This window comes from Camelus dromedarius, chromosome 19 (genome assembly GCF_036321535.1).
Source record: "Camelus dromedarius isolate mCamDro1 chromosome 19, mCamDro1.pat, whole genome shotgun sequence".
Lineage (NCBI taxonomy): Eukaryota > Metazoa > Chordata > Mammalia > Artiodactyla > Camelidae > Camelus > Camelus dromedarius.
The window spans coordinates 14,155,860-14,182,662 of NC_087454.1; the positions used below are offsets into that span (position 1 = coordinate 14,155,860).

General features: G+C 41.8%; 1 long non-coding RNA gene across 1 annotated transcript; it reads right to left on the reverse strand.

The window, feature by feature from the left end:
- Positions 1 to 13,234: 13,234 nt before the first annotated feature.
- On the reverse strand, positions 13,235 to 26,478 carry LOC116147684 (uncharacterized). The gene is made up of 4 exons (XR_004131257.2): positions 26,439 to 26,478; positions 25,559 to 25,992; positions 20,877 to 20,933; positions 13,235 to 14,188 (listed from the first exon to the last, which is right to left on the reverse strand). It is a non-coding gene; the product is annotated as an uncharacterized LOC116147684 (long non-coding RNA).
- Positions 26,479 to 26,803: the final 325 nt, after the last annotated feature.

Consider the following 26,803-nt stretch of genomic DNA (forward strand, 5'->3'; position numbering starts at 1 on the left):
TTCGTGTGTCCCATGAGCCCTTTGGGACCTATGCTAAACAATTATTCATCATTGATCTGAAATTCACATTTCACTAGCTGTCTTGGATTTTTATTTGCTAAATCTGGCAACCCAGACTTGCCTTAGGGTAGAAGCATGGTCCGTGGCAATGGTTTTCTCCCCACTAACATTTTAATAAAGGCCATCTCTGAGCAGAACATGCTGGGTACAACCTGATAAGGAAACTCAGTGCTGGAATATACTGGGTGATGTGGAGCAAAAAGGGGAGGCCCAGCTAATCGTCTTGGGAATTTGGGAGGAGGATACGGCTGCTGTGGCTGCTGCCGGTTGATGCATCTCAGACTCCTGCCTCCATTAGCAGAAGAACTGGAAGTCACCTCTTGCCTTCCTCCCACCCCCAGGCACCTCCGGACGTGAAGCTGTGGTCATTGCCCCACTTCTGTGCACTTGCTGCCCAACTTTAAGTCAGAGGCGGTATTAAAAGCTGTAACCGTCCTGGTTAGGATTCTGTGGTGCTTATTTGTATTTTTCAGTCTGGTATTAGTATGGAAACGAGGCTTTGTTCAGTCTAACTAGTGAACTGGATTTTAAAGCATTTGCTTATTTCCACCCCTTTGAAAGTGCTTAGCAGTTGAATTATTTAAACTAGAAAGAGATGAGGGAGTTAGAAAGGAGGGCTGCCTGCCCCAGGCACAGCCAGGGGAGGGTGCTAAATGTGGTTATCAAGAGATCAAAGACCAAGGAGAGACGCCTTTGATCTGATGCTTGCCAAAGCTGCAGTTAGATCTCTGAGGCTCTGCACTTGGCCCCCGCCCCTCCCCACCCTTTCTGCGTATTTGTCCTCTTTTCCTGGACACCTGGACGTGCTAGACGAAGGCGCGCCCTGGAGGAAGCCGTGCGGCTCGGGGCGCCTGAGTGTGCCCGAGGACACAGGAGACATAACCTCCCCTAGAGGAAAACCCCTTTTCTAAGTACAGTTGCTTTCATTCATCATTTTTGAGGGAATAAAAGGTAAGTGTGAAATCCCCCCCGTTATACCTGCAGATGCATGTCCCAGTGTGTGAGCTGATAGGAATCAAACTGTGGTTTCAGTGCTCTTCCTTTGATGCAAACAGGAGCGGTACCAACTGGCTGGGACTAACTTTGAGTTGCCCGGATTTTCCAGATGTTTGAGGTGGGGGTGGGGGAGGCAGGAGTGGGAGACCCCGGGGAGGTCTGCTGCACACCCAAGCCAAATTCTAGCTCTTTTGATTTCTCACTTTTGTTTTCAAGATGACATAGGACTACAGAACCGTCTTTAAGAGCTCTGCTCTGTCTTCCCTTTACTCTGAAAAGCTGCTTATCACGGTCCCTAAGATCTTATTTATGGCAGTCCTCTGAGCAGCCTCAGTCTCGTTCTGAGAATTTTTTACGCAACTTGTTTGAGTTGGAAAAGTACAAGAATAATGGGTACGTTTCTGCAGATGAGTCAAACACTTCATCCCTATCAGGCTGTGCAAGATACAGAATGTCTGTGGTTTTCACTCTTGTTTCCTTAATGGACATGATTTCATATGTGTTTCCTAATCCTGAGCTATTGAAATATTGATTCTCATCCTGACCTGGCCTCCTGGGAGCGGAGCCAGTCTATCTGCATCTCTGCGCTCCACATTTAGACTGTCTTCCTGCTGACCTAGACTGTGAACACCAGGATGAGATTAGATTTGTTTTGGGCAGGGGGTGGGAGGATTGGGGAATGTAAATCCCAGTGAAATCGCTGTCTGGCCTCGTTTCTGTTTGACAGAGTGGGGCAGCTACTCTCGACATTTTTGGCCAGTGTTATCATGTATTTACCCTAATGTCTTTTTTGCTTTTTCCTCCCTATTTGATTTTAATATATATAGGCTGTCCAATGAAAATAGGAAAAGAAATCCCAGCTAAAGATTCATTTGAACTTCTGAATAGGACTGTCTGAACAATGTAAAATATTTTATAAGGAATTCCAGAAAGATGAATAATGTATACCACATCAAAAATGTCTTGGGCATGGAAAATATTAGACTCCTCTCCATTACTTGTGTGATCTTTGAGTAGAGATGAAAGATGGTTTAGAACTAAGTTGTCACCATCTGGTGCCGGGCACAGTGTCTGATAGGCTATAATTCCATCCTATTTGAAGATGAAGGGGTGGGGAAGTCTGCCAAGTGACCATTTATCATCATCAGTTCAGCTCCTTTGCACCATGACAATGTTGAGGAAATAGAGGTTCACGAAAGTGAACCCTGAGGAGACTAATAGGCCTTCCCATAACATATTTAATGTCTTCTTCATGGCTGACTCCCCTCCTTCAGCCTTCTCTCTCACACCATTTCCCCAGTTCATACCCAGTTCATTCACCTGGACCAGGGTGATGACTTCCTACTGTCCCTCCCTTCACGCAGGCTTGTGGCTTCCAATATTCGTCCTCCATACAATTACTGGACTGAGGTTTTAAAGATACTTACTTGTTTACAGTCCACTAGGGACTTCCTACTACCCAGAGTCCCACGGCCCTTTTCTGACATAGACAGTCATCCATGACCCAACCCACCTCCATTTGACTTTCTTCCAAACCTATCTTGAACTTGACTTTCCAGAAATATTCAAATGCCGTGTTCCATGTTTGCCTTTGAGTACATAGTTGATTTTCCTGGGAGGTCCAGTTGTCTCTCTCTCCCTTTTGGAGACTCCCCTCAAGCACATCTCCTCCAGGAATCCTTCCACGTTTCCCATCTCTCCCTCCATTAACTCCCTTCCTGGTACTTCCTGAGCAGTACCTGTGTTGGCCTCCATCACTGCCCTACCATACTGACTGATTCCTTTTGACCCATCCATCTCCTTGACTGCATTGTGAACTCCATGAGTGTCAGGGCAGGCTCTGTTTATCTTTGTATCCACGGTGACTTACTCATTGGAGCAGAGAAGGTGCTTCTGAGGGTTGTGGAACTAAATTTAAGAGAGGATGCTGAGAGTAGAAACAGGAATAATAAAGACAAAAAGGAATGGCATCAATAACATTTTGCTCTTGGTAACAACCCTTTAAGGAAGGCTTATTATCTCCATTTGATTGATGAGGAAACTGAGGGTCATAGAGATTGTCTGGCCAAAGGTCACAGAACCATAACCTGACCATAACAGTCCCAATTTGATATAGTAAAATTAGATAACAGTCTCTTGGAATTGAATATTCATTTGTTAATTCCTTCTGCAAGTAATAATCAAGTATCAAGTATTCCCAAGTGCCAGGCACTGTACTAACACATGGGGGTGTGCTTTAGGGGGAGCAGACCTGCCCCGGTGAGGCTTTTCTGGAAACTTTTCTGTCTAGAAAAATCCTGGTATAAATGTGGAGTGAACTAACCATTGACTTACCAGTGGATGAGATATTTTACCAACCAATATTTACCAATCATGTAAATCATGCACATTAGTAGACCCAGATCACTAAAGCCAGAAGCATTTATGAATCACCAAGGAGCTTTAGATCTTTTGGGGTTTGTTAGTTGGAACAGAAAGGACTAGAAGCAGACAAGGAAATTACTGAAAAGACTAGTTGGCTAAGAGAACCTCTAGGACAGCTGGAGGACCAAGCTCAGGAACTGGGCAGGACCAGAGTGAGGCCACGTTTCAGATTTTTGGCTGACATCCATCTGCAGAATGGGCCGATGGGGTCCCTGCCGCCGCCCACCAGTCACTGTGGTCCACATGGCTGCTGGTGCTGACCCCTGAGGCCACTGGTACCATTATTAGCATGACTAGAAAAGAATTAACCCGTGTCCCCACCCCTTATTATCATCAGCTTCTCTTCCTTATGGGCACATACAATTGGTGAGCTTATGTCTGTGCCTTGACTGGAAGGGATGCTGGGAAGGTGGGTACCACACCTCTGCAGCTACTGTAGGGGGTCAGGGGCTCTGCCTCCCCAAAGTCTTATGCACAGGGGACTCCTCCAAACATCGGAGGGGTGTCTAGACAACCCAGCACAGCTTCCACTGTAGTCACTAATATGAATTTTTTTTTTAATCTTAGAATTGAGGTATGTCACCAGTGGCCACATAGTATAATGTGAAAACGAATAAATATTTATTTTGTTTAACACTACTAGTTGAATTCCTGAATGGCCTTGGGTAATTGGCTTCAGAGTTTTGTAGAAATAGTGGTCAGAGTTTTACTACATGCCTTTCTTTCTCAAAATAATAAAAAATGGAACAATAATATTTTGTGATAATATTTTCCTCCCACCCACCCTCCCTCCCTCCCTTCTGAAAACACTTATCAAGTGTCTATTATATGCCAGGCACCATGCTTGCAAACAAGAAAATCAACAATAAAGAAGACACGTTCTTTATCATCAGGTTGTCCCTAACATCATGGAGGAGAGAGACAGACATGGAAAAAACAATTGCCCCGCAATGTTAGAGGTACTAGGATAGAAATCTAGGAAAGGTTCAGCCAAGACACCAAAGGTCGTGTGTTCATCTTTACCCTGTGGGACTGAGAGGTTAGACAAAGCTTCATAGACAAGGTGGTACTTGAATTGAGTCTTCAAAGATGTAAGTGATCACCCGGAAAAAAAGCAGAGCGACATTCCCAGGTGGCAGGGGAACTCGGGATGAAAGAAGAGGGCGTGAACAATTGCTGACTAATCAGAGCAACTCAGAGAGCTTGGGACTAGTGTTTGGGAGGATGGCTGGTGAACTGTGTGAGGTAAGAGCTGAATGAAATAAAATGAAAGGCTCTCATTGCCTGCAAAGGGGTTTGGAGCTTATCTTGAGGGACTGCAGAGCCAATGAAGGAATGACTTGATCAGATTTATATGTTTGAAAGATCATTCTGGTGGTGGTGAGGAATAAGATCTGGAATGGGATGAAAAACCAGGGGACTAATTGAGAAATGATCACAGTCCACATGGAAGATGGTAAGATCCTATAGTCCTGTCATTGCAGTAGGGATGGAAAGGAGGCTATGAAATAATATTTTAGGAGCTGGAATCTGTAGGACTGTGTATGACTGAGAAGGCTGGTGGGGCCCTTCCTCAGAGAACTCCAGAGAAGGAACAGGATTTTGTTGGGTGGAGACTGAGATGACTCTGTGCATTTTAACCATGTTGATCATCTAGATGGAGATGTTGTGTTGGTGGTTGCATATAAAGGATGAGAGCTCAAAAGAGAGATCTGGGTCAAAAATAAAGAGTTTCATCTCTGTAGTTACCTTAGTAAGAAATCTCTAGGCTCTCCTGGTTACTAGAGGAAACCTGATAACATATGTCCCAAAGTGTGAAAATGGAAAATTCAGGCTTAGTCTTAAAATTCCAAAGTAGGAGCTAAAGTTTGCACCCTCCTAAATCTCAGACTACTGAAAGCAAATAATAACAAATTTACGGGGAACTGCAAGTTTTGACAATGAAAGACACTGTGTTGGCAGTCACCCCTGTGTCTCTTACAGAAACTCTACCCATTACTTGCTTTGTCATGGGAGTAAATTAATCTGGACTTGAGTAATTCTTCTCTGCAAAATGAGGACTGATTGAGCTCTGTAGCCCTTTTGGTTCTAAGGCAGCCTGAATGACCAGGGTCCCACCTTGGATACACATGAAGCCTCATCCTTTTGATTTTTAAGTTAAATCTAGCGTGGGCCTCCAGAGACTGGCAGGCTCTCCAGTCTCTTAAGTGATCCAGATCACACAGGTCTGGTAATCAACACCTCCTGGAGAGGAAACTGTCATATATGACTGGTCCACAAGGTAGCCCCCTTGTGGCTGCTTTCTGCTCCACCCCTGCCTTCCAGGAGACCTGGGCTGTCACAGCTCAGTGCTCCCGTCCTCCCTTGTGACGATGCTACTACTGGTCCAGATCTTCTGCTGAGTAGCCCTTTAGGACAGGATGAGGATCACATTCTCAAGGTCCATAGCTCTTGGTCTGCATTTTCTTACTTGGCTGTTTCACCCCAACCCCAGCACACCCACACTGTCCACCCGACACTAGGACCACCTCTCCATCGTCCTGCTGTTGTGGAGTTGGGCTTGCATTTCTAGACCCTCCTTTTGCTGTCATGCTGAGACCCCCACACCCTTGGGGTCTTTGTTTGCCAGCAGACCTCAGTCCGTCTACTCTGACCCATCAGAGACTAGTTTGTGGATGCTCACTTGTTCTACATTAAAGTTATTCTTCCTGGAACAAGGGAAACCTCCAGGAGGACTTGCCCTGTCTAGGAAGTGGCTTGCAGATTTTAAATAACTCCCTACTTCATTTAAAAATAAAAATCCATAGTTCTGATTAACCAGGCACCCATTTAACATTGCATGTTTCTATGAAGGATGAACAACAGTAAGAGAAGCGGGCCTACAAAAGGAGGGACCAGGAGGGTCAGCATCTGTAGTCAGCATCCCATTAAGCAGATACAGTCGCTGATCAGAAGTCCTTTTGTCAGGACCCAAGGTTTCCGCTAAGGCTGTGGGAAGTTCCTGTGGTGTGCGGCGGGGTGCTGTCCATCATCACGATAGAAGGGACGGATAATCTACGCCATCCACGCAGCGATCAGCCCTCCACACGTGGCAGCCACGTGCCTGAGCTGCCCCTCCCGCTTCTCCCAACTTGGACGTGAACGTGAGGGCCAGCCACAGACCGCCTGCGGGTGCGGGCGGGGCTGGGGGTGAGACTGTCCACCCCGCAGCATCACAGGAGAGCCAGCCAGTGGGGGGCCTGTAAGCCTGCTGAGTGATTTTCAAAGAGAAAGGGCAGTTTTGCAAGGCAGCATGGGGAAAGCAAGCTGGATGGATGCAGAAGGAGGCAAAACAAGCTAGAAAAACATCACCGTTTCTTGCCCAACCACTGAATATGTGTCTTCAAACATGAGCCCATCCTTACCTGGCAATAACGCAGTTGAAATAGATCATTTAAGTAATTTCGCATGAGGGGTGAGCCCAGCATGGCCCTTCAACTGATAACCATCCGTAACAAGAACACTGACACAGCAGCTTGAAGTGCAGGAAAATTTTATTTTCTTCATAATCAGCTGAAAATGTTGTGAATACAAGCCAGAGAATAGGCTTGTATTAGATGTTTTTTGGTGCCTTAAACAACTAATTTTTTTTCTAAATAGTAACTGCACCATCCTAGTTAACTTTTGGGAATGAAGTGAAGAACTTGGGTTTCACTGGGAAATCTACATTCATCTTAGTGATGGCATCCCATATCCTCAACTTGGTTATTCTCTGAAGACGAATTCTTCCAGAATCGGGACCCTGTATTTGCCTTGTACTCACCCCATGTGTCAGGAAAAGCAGTAAAGGCAAAGCCCAGCAGATGGCCTTCAGCCACGACAGGCTGATGTACAGAGCACGAAATGCACGATGTCTGTGACTCCTGGACCCCACTCCCCATCTGACGAAAACCTCAGAAGGTGACTTGCTGATCCTCGGTTTCATAATTAGAAGTTTTTGCAGGAACAGACCAAGTCAAGAGAAAAGGTACACTTTTATTAACTAGCGGTTGCTCTAATTAAAGTTATTAGTTAAGGAAGGGCTGTTACTCGGGGCAAAACAATCAGAAGGAAGTTTTAGCAATTAAGTTAAATTCACTGTGGTTGTGAGGGTTTGCGCTCCCCCACCCCTTTCTTTCTGGAAAACAAAACAACCTCAGGCAGTGTTCTGTGCTTCCCAAAGAGCGTCCTGACTCCGTAGTGGCGGGAGAGCAAACGGAGAGCAGCGAATGTGCTGTTGATTCTATCAGCAGGTTAATTAAGAAAGCTGTTGGCAAGGATTAAAAAAAAAAAAAAAGCGGGCACGTTTTCAGTTCACATTGACAAAACTCATGACCTAGGCAGAACTGGTGTTTGTTCAATACTCACAAGACATGCCAGAGGCATTTAGAGGAAAAGGCCGACAAAGAAAGCTGCAAGTCCAGTACGGGATGTCCCCTGTTAATAATGTTAGCAGAATTGATCGTTTGAAATTCCACGTGCTTTTTCCTCTCATATAAATTATGTAAGCAGAAGTGTTCAGGGCCTCAGACGCACTCTGAAAAGCCCAGTTCATTCGTAATGGAGACATCGTAAAGGAGCGCTGGTTTGGGAGTTGGGAGACTGGGTTCTAGTCTGGGATCTCAACTAATGCGTTTCGTGGTTTGGGACCGTGGATTCGACTCTGTATTTCCACTTCTAGCCTATGTGTACCTTCAACACAGCCCAGTGTCAGGAGCTCGGAACCCTTTCTCAGGCAGCATCATCCTTTGGGGAAATCTGGTCTAAGCTCTTATACGGGATGGTAGGAACGTATTGCTCACTGGGCGGTGGCACCGAGTGAGACCGTCCTTCTTCAGGAGCGAATCACTCCTGCTTCCTCTGCTGCTGGGGGGCTGGGCAAAGACTGATGGGGAGTTTGAGAGGAGACAGTACTGTGGGGTGTCTTGTGTTTGCAAATCCTAAAGTCAGACCTATATCAGGAGAAAGCTTCCAGTTCCCTAGCTAAGCTTTTATTTCATTGACCGTGGGGTTGGCTGTCCTGCTCCCTTCCATGGTCGTTAATCATTCGCAGTCCCTCAGAGCGCGTCCCCTTGGAAACACCACAAGCCAGTTCCTCATGTCACCGCCAAGCATGTAAGTACTTATGGGACTGCTTAGGGGACGTGGAAAGGAGTGAAAGGGTCCCTCTTAGGCCCTTTTGGCTTTAGCATTGGCTTTTGCTGCCTGCTCCCCTTCTCCCTGAGGTTGGCCACCACCACTGGTGAATCCCCAGGAGGGACTGAGCCAGGGCAGGAGCCCCTGTAGAAGAAAAGAAAAGGTGAGAGAACAGGGACCTCTCCCAGGTGGCTCTTAGCTGTCAGGAAGATGTAAATCAGAAAGTCAGATGCACTCAAAATTTTATTTTGACACAGTCACCCCCCACCTCAGAGATGAGTTAACTTCATTTCTTGAGGCCTTCTCTGTCTATCATATTGGAGCATCTTTAGTAACTTAAACTCTACATTTAATCCTGTGATATTTTGGATCCTTTAAAAGTGTGGTGGTAAAAGATAAAAATATTGACTCTCAAAGGTGAGTTCAGAGATTTGACTGAGAAATTAAAACACACTTAGGTAATTTAACTCACTCTGGTTTATAGGAGCGAGAATATTGTGTATCTGGATGAAGTGGCTAAATGGCATCTTGAGAAACCCAAACGAAAATGAGAAGGAGAGGACCTTGTAAGTTACAGGACATCCCTAGGAAAGTCTTCATAGAAAGAGTGGAAGGGATGATAGGAATTGGAATGAATGGACTTAGAAGAACTGAGCTCAGAAAGTAAAGAAGGAGATGGAAGCACTACTCGGGGAACTAAACACACCACAAAGTAGAAAAAGCAGACTGTCAAAACTAGAATCTATGCCAGAGGCATAGACAGGGACTCTTTTTTAAAAAAATATTTTATTTATTATTGTATTATTTATTTTATTTTGGTGGGAGGAGAGGAGAAGTAATTACGCTTATTTATTTTTAGAGGAGGTACTAGGGGTTGAACCCAGGACCTCGTGCCTGCTAAGCATGCGCTCTACCACTTGAGCTATGCGTTCCCCCCCAAGACAGGGATTCTTTATTGTTTTTAAATGGTGACAGTTGGAGTAGCATGGGACTTTATTGGTTATTTAGCTCCATTCCATCCTGTTTACACCTCTGATTTATTTGCTTCATTATGATGACAAGCTTAACTTGTACAGTTGTGTTAACCAAGTTCCAGGCAGAAGGATGGAGGACGGAGTATGGCTAGAAATGGAAAATAAGGAAAGTTGGTGACAACTTGACATCGTATTTTTGACAAGTAGTCCTACTTCTTTCAGGTACACGTGCAGTTTCTCTATTTTCACAAACTCTTGTTAAGTCTCTAAATATCTTACTCTGATCATATCATTTCCCTAGTCAGAGTCCTGTAAGTCTCTTCACGTCTGCGGAATAAAGTGCAGACATCTCATCCTGGCCCTTGTGAAGGTTCTTTGTTATCCAGATCCACACATGTTAACCTAAAACGTACAGCAGACCTATGCCCGTGTGGGGAAGGCATGTGACAGTTGTTGGTCCCACAGTGGATGCTACTGGTTTCCATCCCACACACATCTCTCTTCTTCCTTCCTTTATCCTAAGATAACTCTGACTTTTCTCAGATCTCCATTTATCCAACACTTGGAAATGTGTCTCAGGGTGAAGAAGAGGCTCCAATTGATCTAAGAATAATCCAAATCCCCTTGCCAGTGATTGTTTTAGGAATGTGCTAATAACACAGTTCTGGCCAATGAGATGTGAGGAGAGGTGTGTTAGCGGCCTCTGGAAGTTCCCTTGCCCCTGAGAGAGTCTCAGGGAGAAGCTGAGTCGGCCTTTGGGTGCTGCATGTTTGGCTGGATTTCCTAGAAGTAAGCCAAGCCCAGGATGGAAGAACAGAGAGGTAGAAAGAACCTAGATCCTTAAAGGCATTCCCAGGCTGCTGAAGCAACTGCTAACTCTCCAGTCTGCCCTGCCTCTGGAGCTCCCATGATATGATATGACACTTTTTCATTTAAAATCAGAGTCAGTTTTTCAGCTACCTGCAGCCAAAAGCATTGTACACAGTCTTGTTCCATTTTTATTTTGTTTCAACCTAATTCCAATCCGGATCTTTATCACTTCAGCATCCCCAGCCAAATGTACCCCTGCTTCTCTATAAATGCCCCCCAAACTCCTTCCCTCTCCAGCTACTGTAGTCCTAGCCATTAAAAACCTTACTAAAATACCATTACCACTTAAGAACTCTTTCCTGATAACCCACTGTCTCTTTCCAGCTGCCAGAAAGTTTTCCCTTCTTTGAATTCCAAAAACCCTTTACTTACCTCTCTTCAGGCATTTTTCATATTCAGGCGTCATTATTATTTGTGTGAACATTATGTCTTGTTCTAACTGGAAAGTCCTGGAGAATAGGCGCTCATTTATAGTTTTGTATTTACCTCCCACCTAGAACAGAGCCTGTGTTTAATATAAGGCTCTCAAAATTTGTTGAAGGAATCAAATATTACTAGACTGATTTACCACCCACCTTCTGCGAACTCAGTGAACACTAATTGGTGTAGTAATAAAGTAAGAACACTAATTATGCAGTTGATTTTTCAAAATGTCACCTCCGTGTAAGAAATGTACAGAAATGAAATTTTTAAAGAATCTGGTTCCTCTAGTAGGTCTGATTGAGTGAAATGTAATGATGGCAATTGAATGGCATTGTAAACAACAGTATCAATTCACTTAGAAATGTCTTTGCATTTAAAATGCAAGAGAAAATTGCCTGGAGAACTTGGCTTTGGTTTTTCAGTTTAGTGAAACAGTCAGATGCCCAAATTTCAAAAGCAAAATGGGAACAGAAGACAGTGCAGAAATTGTGCTCCCAACTCATCTGATAAAATAATGGCTGGTGGGATTTACAATAGTGTGATTAATACTCTCAGAAATCATGGGTCCTTAAGCTTGCCGGTCTCTTTTATGGGGTATTTTAAAACAATGACATTACTTGCTGATCTCTGACCCAAGTCTCACTGTAAGGATACCACTAAGGTTGGAGAGACATTTAGCCTTTTATCATATTTTATTTATTTTAGTTAATTTGAAATATTTTATACATGCAGAAAAATCACAGAAGCTAATATTCCAGATACCCTATAATCCAGCCTCCTGGTTTAACATGATAATATTTTGTTAAATTTACAATATTTATTTTATATTTTATACCTCATCCTTCTGTGTGATATTCAGAATAAATTTCTACTCAGATTTTGAATTCACTAATGCATTGCAATTTTGAGTTTTATTTTTAATTTAGAAAAAATTTACATGGCGTGAAATGTACAGTAAATAAGTGTGTGTCCAATGACTTTTGACAGACCTACACACCTGTGTAGACAACATCCAGTAAAGATGTACATTTTCAGCACTAAAAAGTTTGCTCTTGCTATGTTGCATGCAGTCAGTCCCTCTCAAGAAGCAAATCCTGTTCTATCACAATAGATTATTTTTGCCTGTTTTTAAATGTCATTTAAACGAAGTCATAGAGTATATACTGTTTTGTGTCTAACTTCTTTAGCACGACATAATCTTCGAGTTTGGGTTTTATATTGAGATCTGTGGTCCACTTTGAGTTAATTTTTGTATTAATCAGAGTTTTTTTGCATATGGATATTCAGTTGCAACACAACATTTGTTGAACATGTACTGACTTTTTAAGTACTCCTCTTTGCAATTTTCCTAAAAATGTAGCTCTGGGGATTTTATTATGCATTCCTGATTTATCACAGTTCACTTAAATTAATATTGTACCACTTCATGTAAAATATGAGAATCTTACAGTAGTATAATGCCATCCACCATCACTCCATTCTTTATGAATTGTCATATATTTTGCTTTCATATATGTTATAAAATTCACAACACAATGTTGTTATAGTTAACTTAAATGGTCAATTTTGTTTGAAATAAATTTTAAAAATAAGAAAGGCAGATTTTAAAAATTCACCCACATATTTACTAAGACTGGTGGTGGTGATTTCTCTGTATAACTGAGTTTCCATCTGTTATCATTTCTCTTCAGTCTGAAGAACTTCCTTGAACATTTTTGAAGTGAGCATCTGCTGGGTATGAATTGTCTCAGCTTTCGTTTATCCAGAAACTTATTTAAACCTCATTTATTGAAGAATATTTTCACTGGCTGTAGAATTCTAGACTGACAGTTTTCTCTCTGTGTTTTATACATAACGTCTGATTGTTTTCCGACCTTCGTTGTTTTCTGTGCGTAGTAGTCACTCATAATTCTTATTTTTGTCCGCTGATGCAGTGTCTCCTTCCTCTGAATGCTTTACAAGTTATCTTTGATTTCTAATACCTGTTTAAAAGTTTTCTCCTATTTTTATTTTACTTAGAGATTTCATCGTGAATGCTTACTGAACTGTATCTTTTTAAAGTCATATATTGGAGTAATTTTCTATTTTCCCTGTAATTTATTAATGGAATAAATTATGTTGATAAAATTCGAATGCCCATTCTTCAATGTCTGTAATAAATCCTTATTTTACACACTGTTAGATATGCTTTTCAAATTTTCAGGTCCTTAACATAAATTAACAAAACAATAATAAGCTTTAAAATATAGAGTGCTTTAAACAAAAGAAATAACACTTACTACGTTTCAGTTACTTTGTCTTACTTAAACATACAAAGGCAAGTTGATCATTAGTTGTTAGAAGAAGTTTATGCTGCATTTCTCTACGTGTGCTTCTGAGACAACTGCATACAGCTTCATTGACGTATAGTGGTGACAATTGCACATTAAAGACTGAGCTGATACTCTGAAGTGAAAAGTATTTAGAATCCTAACTCTACCACTTATGAGCCAAGTGACCTTGTGTAAGTCACTTACTTCTCAGAGCTTCACTTACCGTCTCTGTAAAGTGCGGGTGGAAATCACACCTACCCTGCAAGGTGAATGTGAACATCAGATGTGGTGATGGGTGGGAGTATGCTTTGTACATGGTAAGTTATTGTTAGTGGCTATTTTTTTCTCCAGAACTTCTCTACTCTATTTCTTTTCCCCTCTTTTTCTCCTTTTTTCAAAAACTCATACTTTAGTATTGTTTAAAGCAGTTTAAGGTTCACAGCAAAACCAAGGGGAAGATACAGAGATGTCCCATATACTTCCTGTCCCCACATGTGCATAGTGTCCCCATTATCAACATCCCCCACCAGAGGGGTACATTTGTTACAACCGACGAACCTACGTTGACACATCGTAATCACCCAGAGTCCACGGTTTACATTAGGGCTCACTCTGTTGTGCATTCTATGGGTTTGAACAAACTGTATAATGATATGTATCCACTATCGTGTATCCACTATTACAGTATTGTACAGAGTGTTCTCTCTGCTCTGACTGTCACCGTTCCCACCCCAAACCCCTGGTAACCACTGTTCTTTTTATTGTCTCCATAGTTTCACCACGGCTCTCCTTTACTCCCAGTGGTCCTCAAGGACTGTACAGCTGACGTGGGGCTGTGGGAAGCTTCTCTTTTGTGACCCTTGTTGTCACTGTCCACCACTGGATTCACTGTCCAAGCTGCTGGGCAGGACCCCCTGAGGGTCCTGTTGTTGTTTGAAGGGGCATAAAAGGGAAGAAGAAATCCACTCTCATTTCCTGAGAGGGGGGAAAAAAGCGAAGAGGAAATTCGTTTGTGTCTGAGGGAAAAAGGAGGAAGAAACTTAAAGGGACTTCAGTTCTAAAGAGTGGGATTGTAGGAAAAGCAGAGTTCCCACCCTGCTTCCAATGTCCCTGTTACGTCTAGCTCACTGCTTTTCTTAAAGAAACCATGGGAAGTGATTTTAACACTCTAATTCACCTACCTTAACATTTAAATAAATTTTTAGAGGCAGGGTTGGAAACCTAACCACCTAAAGAATTCTGTTTTTAGGGGAAAAAAAAGTGCATTGTAGATTAAACAAACAAAACAAAAACCTTGCAAGGATATTTTGTAACTTAATCCACCTTTTTATCTCTACCCAGATCTTTCACATACAACTCCTCAGCTTGATGTCAGTGTTTATGAAGGGTTCTCTGTGGAAAGGGAGCTTTTGAATGGCTGAAGAAAGGTGATAAGACATCAGGATGTGTGGCAGAGGAGAGCGGCTATTCTGTTTTGGAAAGCCATGCAGATACTTTGGAATGATCTTTAAGGCGCAGTCACCAGACCTCCAGGTGAGTGTCAGATACGCAGGGCTGCCCTGACACCGGACCATACGAATCATGGAGAGTGGTGGCCAATTTCAGAGTTGAGAGCATCCTAAAGAGAATCCCAGTAAGCCTGTTCTTGGCTAAGCGGCCGAAGTTTTACACGTACCAAATCGGCACGGGTGCCCTCAACTTGCGACTCTGGGCAATAAAACTATTAAGCTGCACTATTAGGACTTAAGTTACATTAGTTCAGGTGAGTGTGCTTAAGTTTCAGATAGTGAGTCAGTTAAGTTCCTGGAATTTCCCTCCTCTTATATTTCTTTCTTCTGAATTTAAATCCTAGTTTACCTACAGGTTTCAGTATTCTGGGAGTATTCAGTATTCTGACTAAAACAGATAAAAAGAGAAGTCCTCTATATTTATTAACCAGGACAGAGCACGTTCAGTGGTAGGAGAAACATCCCCATGGTTCAGCTCTAAAACCCTGAAGAGAGCTAAAAGAGAACTTGGGTTGGTGGGCAGCTGTCTGCTGGTGGCATGATACACGTAAAAGATCTGCTTTTCATTTGTAATGTTACCCGGTTGGTTGGTAGCCTGGTTTGTTGTTTTTCAGAAAAATACGGCAGAGAAACATGTGCTTCCATGTTGCTGTTCTTTGCGTTCCACAATCCAGAATATAGGTCTGCCTGCTTTCCCATTTGTCTCTCTTGGGAAACTCAAAATTGACGTATTAAGTTGGATTAGCTTGGGTTGATGCAAAAAAAGGTCAGATACTATTTTAAAATAGTGGTGGAAAAAGGATTTATAAAGAAACCAACCAAACAAACATGGCAGGAGGAAAGAAAAAAAAAATAAGGAAAAAGTGAAAATGATGATTGATGTTGACCATGCTGTTTTAACTGAGGACTTTAAAAGCTGCAAAACATTGAGAAATCAAATCTGGAAAATAAACTCAGATTAAGAAATGTCAGATTGGAGGATAATCTTGATGGGGTAGAAGTAGGAGAAACAAATGACTCCCCGCCGCCCCCCAAAACACACACACGAGAACACTGCAAAACTGCTTTGGATGAATGATTTTTAATTCCTTCCACAAGCTGTATCTTAAGTTCCCTAATGCTTGATGCAGCGACAGCAGTCTGTACTTTATATGTGAAATGAGAAATTCTTGCAGGGAAAAGGCAAATATCTTAACTTCCTTTGGCCACTGATGACTTTTTGTTTCTGCAGAGAAGCTGACAGAGCTACTGGCTTTGATTGTTTTTGATTATATAGGACTTCAACCAAAGCTCTTAAGAGTACTAAACAGTATGAGTCAAATGCTTATCTGGCTAACTCCAATGATCATATTTAAAACACATACTCCCTTGAACTCTTATTTTGTTAAGTATCTTTTCAAGATTGTGCTGAACCAAAAGAATTTTTGAATAGTAAAAAGAAAAGTGTTTTAGGCAGGATGTGAGAGGCAGAACATTTTCTTTGTTCCTGATCCTTCTTGGAGGTTCCCAGAATTTGTCCTAAAGTCACAGTGGGTGAATGGCCTTTTTATGTACTATTCTATTACACAAATAATAGATAATAACAGTCATAGAGCAGCTAGTCTATGCCAGACACTCTTCTCAGTGCCTTCTATGTGTAAATTCAAATAGTCTTCACTACAGTCAGAAGTGGTAGGTATTATTATTATCCCCGTTTTTAAGATGAGAAAAGCAGGCTGCAGAGAGGCAGGTCATTGTGCCAGGTCACACAGCTATTGGTACCAAGTCCAAGCTCATACTGCTCATTGCACAACAGGCCAATTAATTGAGAGATGAGTGGTGAGGGCAAGGAATAGCAACTTTATTCGGAAAGCCAGTAGCCCTCAAAGATGGTGGACTAGTGTCCCAAAGAACCAAGTTAGAATCCAGGCGTCTTTTACACTAAAAGGGGAAAGGGTGTGGTTGGTTGCTGCAGACTTCTTGCTGCCAGAATCCTTTGTTATTGCAGCTGTCCGCATAGGTCCGATCACAATGTTCCTATAAAGCTCCAAGACAGATGTTACTCTCTGTTCTGCAACTTTTTATCTCTATTTGAATGGAAAAGTGTTATACCTTTAAAGGTCAGAGCCTGGGAAATGGGCTGTCCTACATATTTCAGTCTATAGGCAGCATACTTAACTTTTAGCAAAGGCAATAGAATACAAAGGTTAAAGTAAAAGAAACAGATCCATCATGCGGTCAGATTTGTTCTTCCCTATTACAGTTACAAAAGAGGCATATCCAAGTTACTCTGGCTCCAGAACCCACACTTTCAACCACAATACTGTGGTTCTGAGTTATATAAAGACACTGGGATTTTTAAAATAATCTATTTATGGCCATTGGTGTAAAAATATATTCATTTATCCCAGGAATAGTTTTGTTAGCAAGAGGAAGTCCCTTTTTTTGTTGCCCAGTCATTTCATAAAATCAGGTTAAATACAAAACAAGTCGGAGTTTTTGCCCTGCCGAAAAGAGTGCGGTAAGGTGTGAAGAAAGCAGGAGAAGCAGGTGTTCAGAGGGACTCGGTTTTACCTTCCTTACCTGAAAGGGATCAAGTTTGGTATTTTCCTTCTTTAAAAATATGGAGCTAACATTTAAAGAAGTGATTTTTATTTTTTTAATCAGTTTTATTTCCGCTGGCACAATGGCTGGTTTAAATTACACAGCAGCAATGAGTGATAAAAGAAATGCTTTAATTAAGAGCAGAGAAGAAAGAATATGTTTTGAATCATGAAGTCAGAAGGTGTGAGAAACCCCTGAGATTCCAGGAGCAGAGCTGCTCTCTGAAGAAAAGAATGAGTTGTTTGCTCCACCCCTCCGAGCAGTAGGAAGCAGTGTCTCTTAACACAATAGATAACTCGACACCAGGGGGTTAGAAATAGCTTTTGTTTTTTCCACCCAAAGAATCACTTTAAACAGCCTGTCAAGATGGCTGAAGTGGCTGTAAACTGGCCAGTGTTCCCTGAAGAGTGGAGAGCACACGTAGAGCAAAACGGGGAAGCGGCTGGAAGCGAAGTGGAAGAGGTTAGCCCCGGGTATGAAGGGGAGGGCTGTGCAGAATCAGGAACTCAGAAAAGGGACACAAGGAGAAGCGCAGGGATGGCCACTTCCATCCAATCCGTCCGCTACTACGCCCATCACTCTTCTCTTCCTGCTTTGCAATGTACAAAGTTTGCCATGAAAGTGGAAGAAAGGGTCTTTGTGAGTTTGAGAGCTCAAACTGGTGAGGGGAAAGGCATCTAAAGTAATAGTGGTAAGAGTTGACAAAAAATACTAAAAGACATGGAATTTCATCAAAACTCAACAGCAGTAACCACACGTCTTGGATGCCATTGCTCAGAGTCAAAGGGAGGCGTAGCTTAGGTCTCTACTTTCTACACTGATTTTAACAGAGGAAAAGCATGGTTTCTTTCTTTTTACTATGTTTTCTGGCTAGAGAAAAAAATTCCTCAGAATTTTGTGTGCAGAGAGATAGCTTAAACAACTTGAAGAGTTATCTCTTTTGCAAAGAGACCGCATCCTTCCAATTTTCGTAATTAATTTATTTGTGATATCACAGGTTAAGACCATATTTGATGAGAATCCTGTCAGATGAAAACATGGCCATACGGTGATTATTACAGTGGACTAGGATTCCAGATTCTGCGCTTGGAGACAGGGGCAAAGCAGGTATGAGGTCTCTTGGTGGATATTTTTATTTGTGAAATGGGACAGTGCTTCTAGGTGCTTTCAGTGGTGGGGATTAATGTCGTGGTGGTGGTGAGGAATCATTCAGCACTGCACAGTGCTGGGCTTGATGACCAGTGAGTAGAGATTTGAGAACTTAGGTGTTGCAATAAGAAAGGAATTATTATCACTTGTCATCTTTTAAATTATGGAATTACATATAGCAGCTCTTCCTGCAGACTGCACATGACGCCTCTCAAAGGCACTTTACTTCATGCTTTCTGGTGTGGGAAGATTATGATCACCTTTATGCAAATCCAAAAAAAATGTGGAGATTGGGTTAGACTTCATGGGAGATATGAGTTTGGATGACCCTTATTTGCACTATAGTCAATATAATGCCAATTTACAACTGAGATGAAGAATTACAATTCTACTGAAGGTTTGTATTCTAACCAGTTGTATTCTGTATTTATTTTCCAAAATTATGCCCTTGGTGATTTTGTTATAAAGTTAATGCCCATTCATTAAAATATAGAAAAAGAGAAATCAATATGGCTCTCTTAAAGAGTCACGTACCTTGACTAATTTCACAAGGAGTGAGAGTGGACGCTGAGTTAGAAACCAGGGACTCTGATTTCCAAACCAATGCTGTCTTAGCTACATCACAGTTTAGAGTTTAGTTAATGTAATATTTTCTTTTTTTTTTTTTTTAACTTAACATTGTACCATAGGCATATTTGACTTAGAACTTTCTTGGGGCAAGGTACAACATTCTATCAAGTACCCCAATAGTGGTTTTGAACATTTAATAAAAAGTCTTGTGGAATGTCAGTGTTCAGGGTGAAGATTAAGGGCACTGGAAGGTCTGCACTGTGGGGTCTGGACCCTGCTGGAAACAGAGGCTATCTATACCCAACAGCCTGCCCTCCTAATCCTACTTGGGGCTATATGTACAGTCAGTAGGAAGAGGCAATGACCATGCCTGACCTCACTTCTAGGAAGTCAGAGAATGATTTCATAGACTTTAGTTGTGAGGGAGACAGAATTTTTAAGGGAAATATTTAAATCGTAAGCTAAGAGAGAGAGATGGGAACTTGTTTCCTGGGGAATCTCTGAAGAAAGAAAGGAGAAAAATCTCATCTATCCAGCATGGGTAAAGTGTGTCTTAGATGAATGTATAAGCGTGTAAATTAGTTGCTTCTAAGCTTTAGATCTGTAGGCAATGGGAAAAAGTACAAAAATAAAACTAAGCAAAGCAAAAAGGGTAGTTCAACATAATACTCTCAAAAGGCAAAGCTGAGTAATACTCACACCCGGGTTATTCTAGGACGTGGATTTTACGGTGGCACCCTCCACTCCTCCCAGGTGTCCCCTCCACCTCCTCTGCTCTCTCCCAGGATGCTGTTGGATGTTCCTTCATCTGCTGTTTTCTGTGCAACCCAATTTCCTTCCAGGAATTCACTCCATTCCACCAAAGATACTTGCCATGGATACACCTCCCATGTAGATTTAATCTTTAGTTACTGAAGTATCCGACTCATTTAACAGTTTGTATATTATAGTTGGATTGGGGCTCAGCCTCTCTACCATAGCCTTCGCTGCTAAGAGCTGCAGCTCGCTTCACGTGCCTTGAGTAGCCCCCACCTCGGCACCCATCAGCGAGATCTGTTTTCTCTGCAGAAGCACATGCATTGCCCCACGCTGACAGTCACTTGGTTTAGCATTGGCTAATCACCAGTACCGTTCTGTGAAGTGAGATTCATAGATGCTGATTGCATTTATTGCATAAATTACTTCATTATTAAAATCAGGTCATTTGAGCCTCCAAACCATTAACATGAAGGTTATTAACATAATTTCATAAGCTAATAAATCAAGCACAGGAAAAGAATTAAAGGGTTCTTAGTGATAAGTGTTTCTTCAGAGATTAAGGAACACAATTTTCTTATGCATATATTAACATTCTCTGAGTGGGTTCCTGTAAGCAGTTTCCTTCTCTCTGCATACATGACTCAACACTCTGTCTTCTTCATACTCGGCCTCTGAAGCTCATTTTCAAAATTAAGGGTCTTTTTTTACCTTTTCAAATAACTATAAAGCAATTTTCAACTGAACCCATTAGCCTTCTGTGATATCCACTACCTGTAAAATTGTTATCTTTTCACACTTCTTAGACTGCAAGAGCCTTGGGATGGGGAGAGCAGGTCAGGTAGAGTTGGAAGGGAAACTCCCTTGGATTGGTCTCAGGTAATGCAATTTTCATTCTAGGTGAATTTAAAATGTATTCCTAGTCTTAAGAGGTTCTAGTGAAGTTCTAATTATCTCTCTAATTACAACACATACTGAGGTTAAGTGTTCTTATCAAATGGTGCATTAAAAATGTGTTTTATTCCCGGGCTGGATCTAACAAGCTGAGATACTGGCCTGAACACACAGAAATTGGTTCCCTCGTTCATTTCACTTACCAGATTGTGAGCGATTTGGAGGGACAGAGCCATCATTATCCAGTGCAATGATGTTGCCTAGAAACAAAGATAAGTTCCAATTTAAATTAGACTACAACAACTTTATCCGTTGTGCAATTTGTGTAATGTCTTTAGCAAATAGCAACTGATGGGTCATAATTGAAATACATGGAATGTTGTTAGTGAGCATTGCATGTGATTTTACAGGTGGATTTGGGAGATGGGTGTGACCAACGGTTCTTTCCAAGCACACGTGTAGTGATCACACCACGCCTTTTCCTCTCTAATCTTCAATGACTACAGATATTCCCTTGAGTAAAGCACAAGCTCCCCTGGACTTCCTCCTCTCTGCCTGCTTAAAAACTTTCAACAGCATGTCATTGCTCTTAGGATTAAAACAGTATCTCTCAGCATAGCGCACAAGCCCCGCGTGGTCTAGCCTGCCCTCACTGGTCCAGCCTTGTTTCACAGCTTGCTTTGCTATTCTGCTTGCTTTCTTCATAAGTGCTTTTTTTTCCTTCCTATCACAGGGCCTGTGCACAGGCTTCCCTCTCTGATGATAATGCGTTTTCTCTGCTCTCTGAATCCATTTACTTCTATTCATTCTTCAGATCTGACCTCAGGAGCCACTTCCTCCAGGAAGACTTCCCTGACCTCTATGATTAGATCACATCTTCCTGGCTGTGATAATACCATGAATGTCTCATTTAAATGTTATGTTTGTCACAATTGCCATTTTAAGTTTTATAGTGTTTTTTTCCAATGATAAATGTGGTTACATGATGAAAAAAATCAAAGTGAAATAGAAAGATATATTCTAAACTATCTAGCTTTGATTTCTGTTCTCATTTACCCCATAACCTCTCCTTTTAGAGGTAAACTTTTTTTTTAAATTAGTTGCTTATTTATCTTTCCAGTATTTCTTTTTTGCAAGGACAAATGCAAATCTGTATCTTGTTCCTCCCCTTTTAAACACAAAAGGTAGCGAACGTACTTTGTACCTGTTGTACACCATGCTTTTCTTCCCTAACCATGTACTCTTGAGCTTATTCTGTATCAAGACATGAAGAACCTCTCTCCATTTTACAGCTGCATAGAATTCCACTGTGTTAACTCTTCATTGGTTCTGGAACCAGTTCCTTAATGCTGGCGTTGAGTTGTTCTCAGTCTTTTACTTTTTTTACTGAGCACTGTCAGTTACAATGTGTCAATTTCAGGTGCACAGCACAATGTCCCAGCCATGCATATACGTACAAGTATTCGTTTCATATTCTCAGTCTTTTACTATTACAGGTAATGCTGCAATCAATAATCACGTGTTCCTGTCCCTGTTATGTTACACATGTGCGAGTTCTATGCAAATACCCACAGGTAGGATGGCTGGGTCGAAGGACAGATGCGTCAGTGATTCTGATAGACATCGCCCTATTACCATTCCTGTGGGTTGTACCATTTCCCACCTTTATCAGTAACACATAAGTGCCCATTTCTTCACAGCTTCACCAGGGGTGTTGCCCAACTTTTGATGGGGAGGTAAGAAATGGTACTCAGGGCAGTTTTAATGTGCATCATTCTTATTTTGAGTAAGATTTTCTCATCATGTGCTTAAGGAGAATTTGTAGTTTTTGTGTGCGTGAACTGTCTGTCCACGTTTCTTGCCCCTTTTCTGTTGGGTGCTTAATCTTTCCCTTCCTGTTATCTTGGTGCTTTTTATGGTGGAGATTAACCATTTATCTGTGATGTGTGCTGCAGCATTTTCCCCAGTTTGTCATTTGTCAGTAGTGTTTTTGGATAGTTAATACCTATTTCCTTTGCTAAGACACTAATACCAGGGAGGGCAAGTCTCGCATCTCTTGTGCTACCACTGTGCCTCCTCAGATCCGTTCCCTCATCTGTAAAAAATATAAGCCTTATTAGAGGGCCCTCTCACCTCTGAAAGGCTATGATTCTGCTTTCTCTTCTTACTTTTCGGTTTATTAAGGTTCCCCTGTCTTCCCCACCTTTGGGTCCCACGTACCACTGGGAAATGTGGGGATTAATATAGTGTCACCTGAGAAGTGCCTAGAAAGGCTCCCTCCCCCAAGTATCCCACTTGGTTTTCATTTGAAACTTCGCCATGAGTGATACATTTTGTCTTCTCAGTTCCCACTAGCTTTATTCAGGTCTCTGGTACTTGCCACCTGGACGTAAGCCAGTCTCCAAATTTGTCTGCCTGGATCCTGTCTTCCCCTTTCAGTCTCTGTGCTGTCCGCCTCCAGGTGTTGTTTCTTATAGAACAGCCCACCTGATCGGGGACCTTTCTCACCCACCTTTCTTGTAGTGCCCATTTCTTTTATTAAAGTGCCAGGTCCCTTCATGATAAGGTCTCAAGCTGCATTTTCAGCTGCGCGTCTCATGATGGCGTCCTGGTCCCTTTCGTTCCGTCACATAGGCTCCTCAGTCTCATCCACCTCCACCTCTTCTCAGGCTGGTCCTTCCACCTGACATGCCCTTCTTTTATTCAGGTTGGTCTGATTCTGCCTACGAAATATCCCCCATCTCTCACCATCCTCCTATCGGGCTGGGATTGAACTCTGCTTTCCCAGTGCACTCATAATAGTTTGAATAAAAGATCATACTGGGTGTTTTTCTTGGAAAGTGTGTGCATGGCTCTCTGTCTACCAAAGGATAACCTCTTTGAGGGCAGAAATGTATTCTTTTCCATCCTCACAGAGTCTGTAAGAAATAGTCCCTTAGGCATTTATTGACTAGAATTAAAGCAGCACTCACTCCCAGGAACTTTAATTTTAATTTAATTTGTACAATACTCCTGGGATGGTAGCAAGTTAAGTCTTAAATAGATAAAAGTTAATTAGTTTAGCTTATTTGGTTTTTCCTCTTAAATTATGGTTCAGTGAAATATTAGTGTGCACTTTTGTGTATGGGTGTGTGTGTGCGTGTGTGCGTGCATGCGCAGAGACACACACGCACACACACACGTGCACAGACTATTACATGCTCATGGGAAGGGAATAGTGTTGAAAGGGAGGGAAAGTATGTAGAATACTTAGAATAGAGGGGCACTGAGGAGAGCAGCCTTCACTTTATGGTTTTGCCAAAGAGCAGCTCTGCTCGTTCCTGAAACAGCCTGCCTCAGTGTCCTGCCAAATTCTATCTTTCCCATCTTTCTGATTTTGGATAAAATTTATCCATGGAAACTTTTCTAGTTAACCCATAACCACCACAGCCCTTGTATCACTCTGATCGGTTAACACTTTCTGCAGGGATATATCTTGAGGTTATCTGATATATCTTGAGATTATCTTATCTCCTCTTGATCCTTCCTGAGAAATAGCTCATGAATATCTGAGGGTGAAAGAATTCTCCAGGATATTTGATCTGGGTCAGATCCTAGTGCTCCTCCCCCACCGTACTCTCATTCAGCTGTGCCCTCGGCTGCCTCGAATGAAGACATCATTCCCGTCTCCCTTGCAGCTAGTTGTGGCCATGTGACTAAGTTTGGGTCAATGGGAGATGAGTAAAAGTGCCACATATAACTTCCAGAAATGGCTTTTGAAATAAGAAGGTGCTCCCTTTTGGACCCTTTCTCCATCCACCAGAAAGGGATAGTCAAAATAATGGATGAAGCTGGACGAACCATCTTAGACTATGAGGTGGCATCCCTTTGCTAAAACTGGCAGTATAGCAAAATAGACCCTGAGTCTGTGATGACTCTCTGCCGTTGCACTTCTCAATACCTGCCCCCCAGACTTCTTCTATATGAAAGAGAAGTAAGACATTTGTCTTGTGCAGGTCTTCATTATTTACGGTTTCATTATTCAAGGCCAAACCTAATCCTAATTGAATATAGTCATAAAAAAGAGCAGGACCTGGAGAATTACAAAGAGCCCTCAAACAAGACCCAAACTGATGCTCTGTCTGGATAATAGTCGTTTTTTTTTAAATCTTCAAAAGGGAGGGGAAGAAGATCCAAATTGTATGCTATGGGGCATCTTCTCTTCTCCATGGTGAGAGCAGAGCACGGGCCCATCACACAGCTGGAAGTCTGGAAGGGCAGGAAGTACCAGAGAACTGAGTTATGAGCAGGAGGACTCCCGCAAAGCGTAAGGAGCTGGAAGGTAATGGATGCTGGCATTTCAGGCTTCCAGAAGCTGAGTTCAAAATGTGTGTGATGTAGACTTTGCTGGCATGGGATCTTCATTCCTCCACCATGGAACTAACTTTTGCTTATGGTAATTAATATATTAAATGACCTTGTAGTGACATAGAAAACAAACTTACGGTTACCAGGTGGGGAAGAGGATGGGAAGGGATAAATTGGGAGTTCAAGATTTGCAGATACTATTATATATAAAATAGATAAACAGGTTTCTACTGTACAGCACAGGGAACTGTATTCAATATCTTGTAGTAACCTATAATGAAAAAATATGAAAATGAATATATGTATGTATATGTATGACTGGCCTATTATACTGTGAACCAGAAATTGACACAACATTGTAAACTGACTTTACTTCGATTTTTAAAAAATGACCTTGTAGTGATAATACCTCACCTTGTTTAAGCCACTTCTATTTGGAATTTGAAAGAAGAGAGCAAAGAAATTCCAGGCTGGCATGATTCCACAAAGCAAACTATCCGAGAAGATTCTTGTCAAGATGCAGTGACATGGGCATTACCTGTGGTAGAGAAACCGCGCTCCGGAAAGGAAGTGATTCTCCCTAAACCACCTCTGAACCCGCTCCCTTGAGGCTCCTAGGCCAGTTCTTTCTCCTCAATACTGTTTTATCTGCAAATTTAATCCACTCTCCATTGGGAAAATTGGTTGTGCCCTGGGAAACTGGGCTGAAGTGGAATGGAATATTTATCTTTCCCCTAAGGTCATGGATGATCAAACACTGAGATTTCATCTACCACCCACGGAAGAGAAACGTAGCTTTCCAAATGTCTGCAAGAAAAGTTTTTTCAAATTGCGCATGTTTCTGACTGTAAGGAATGAGTCTTGCGTGAGATGACGTGTGGTAAAACACTCCGAGGTGCAGTCGTAAGGTCTGAGTCTTCCCTGTGGAGTCAGAGATCTCCAGGTGGACGGTCACAGCTACAGAGCTGTGCGCTGGACAACGAAACAAACAAAAAATAAATATGACAAACGTTTTCTTTGATATTAGATGACAGTTTCTCAAAGCACAGAGCTCTTCAAACAATAATACTTCTATTTTTAAAAAAACCCAACATGTTATTTCTTTCTACTAAATCTTTCAGCATATTTCTTACTCATTACAAATTTCTAACATGTTTCTGAATGTGTATAAAGGCACTAAATCCAGGTTGGATATAACAAATCCTCGTATCATGGGAGACGTGCTTTTTCAGACTCAGTTCTCCATCACTTTAGGAACGTGGCCTATCTTAGAATCTGAGGTTTTTAACATTGTAAGAAGCCTCTTAGTTCAATATGTAAATAATCCAGTCCCTTCCTTTGTAAATGAGAAAAATTGAGGTCCTAAGAGATCTTTTTGGGCTCAAAGTCACAAAGCTAGTTGAAGTTTTAACAAATACCTTTTCAATTCCTTTTATATCTTTGCAGAACAGATTAAAAAGAAATCATTTTTTCTTCTCCTTCTGTTTCCCCATCCACTCAGCATTCCAGGTGAGGTTTCATGTTTGGAATCATAAACCTGGGACAACAAAGTACTACAATATACAATTTATCAAAGATTTTTTTTTAAACTCTGAAGGCACAAAATGTATCATCACCATTCATTCTTTCTCACTTTTGCTGTCAGCTTTTCATGCATGGGTTGAACTGGCTGTGCTTTTTGCACTGAGGTGTGTGTGTGAAGCTGTCAGGTGTTAACAGCTAATTAGGAGCATTTCATAGCAGAAGCAGACCTCGCTAATACAACCAAGTTTCTGTGTCACAG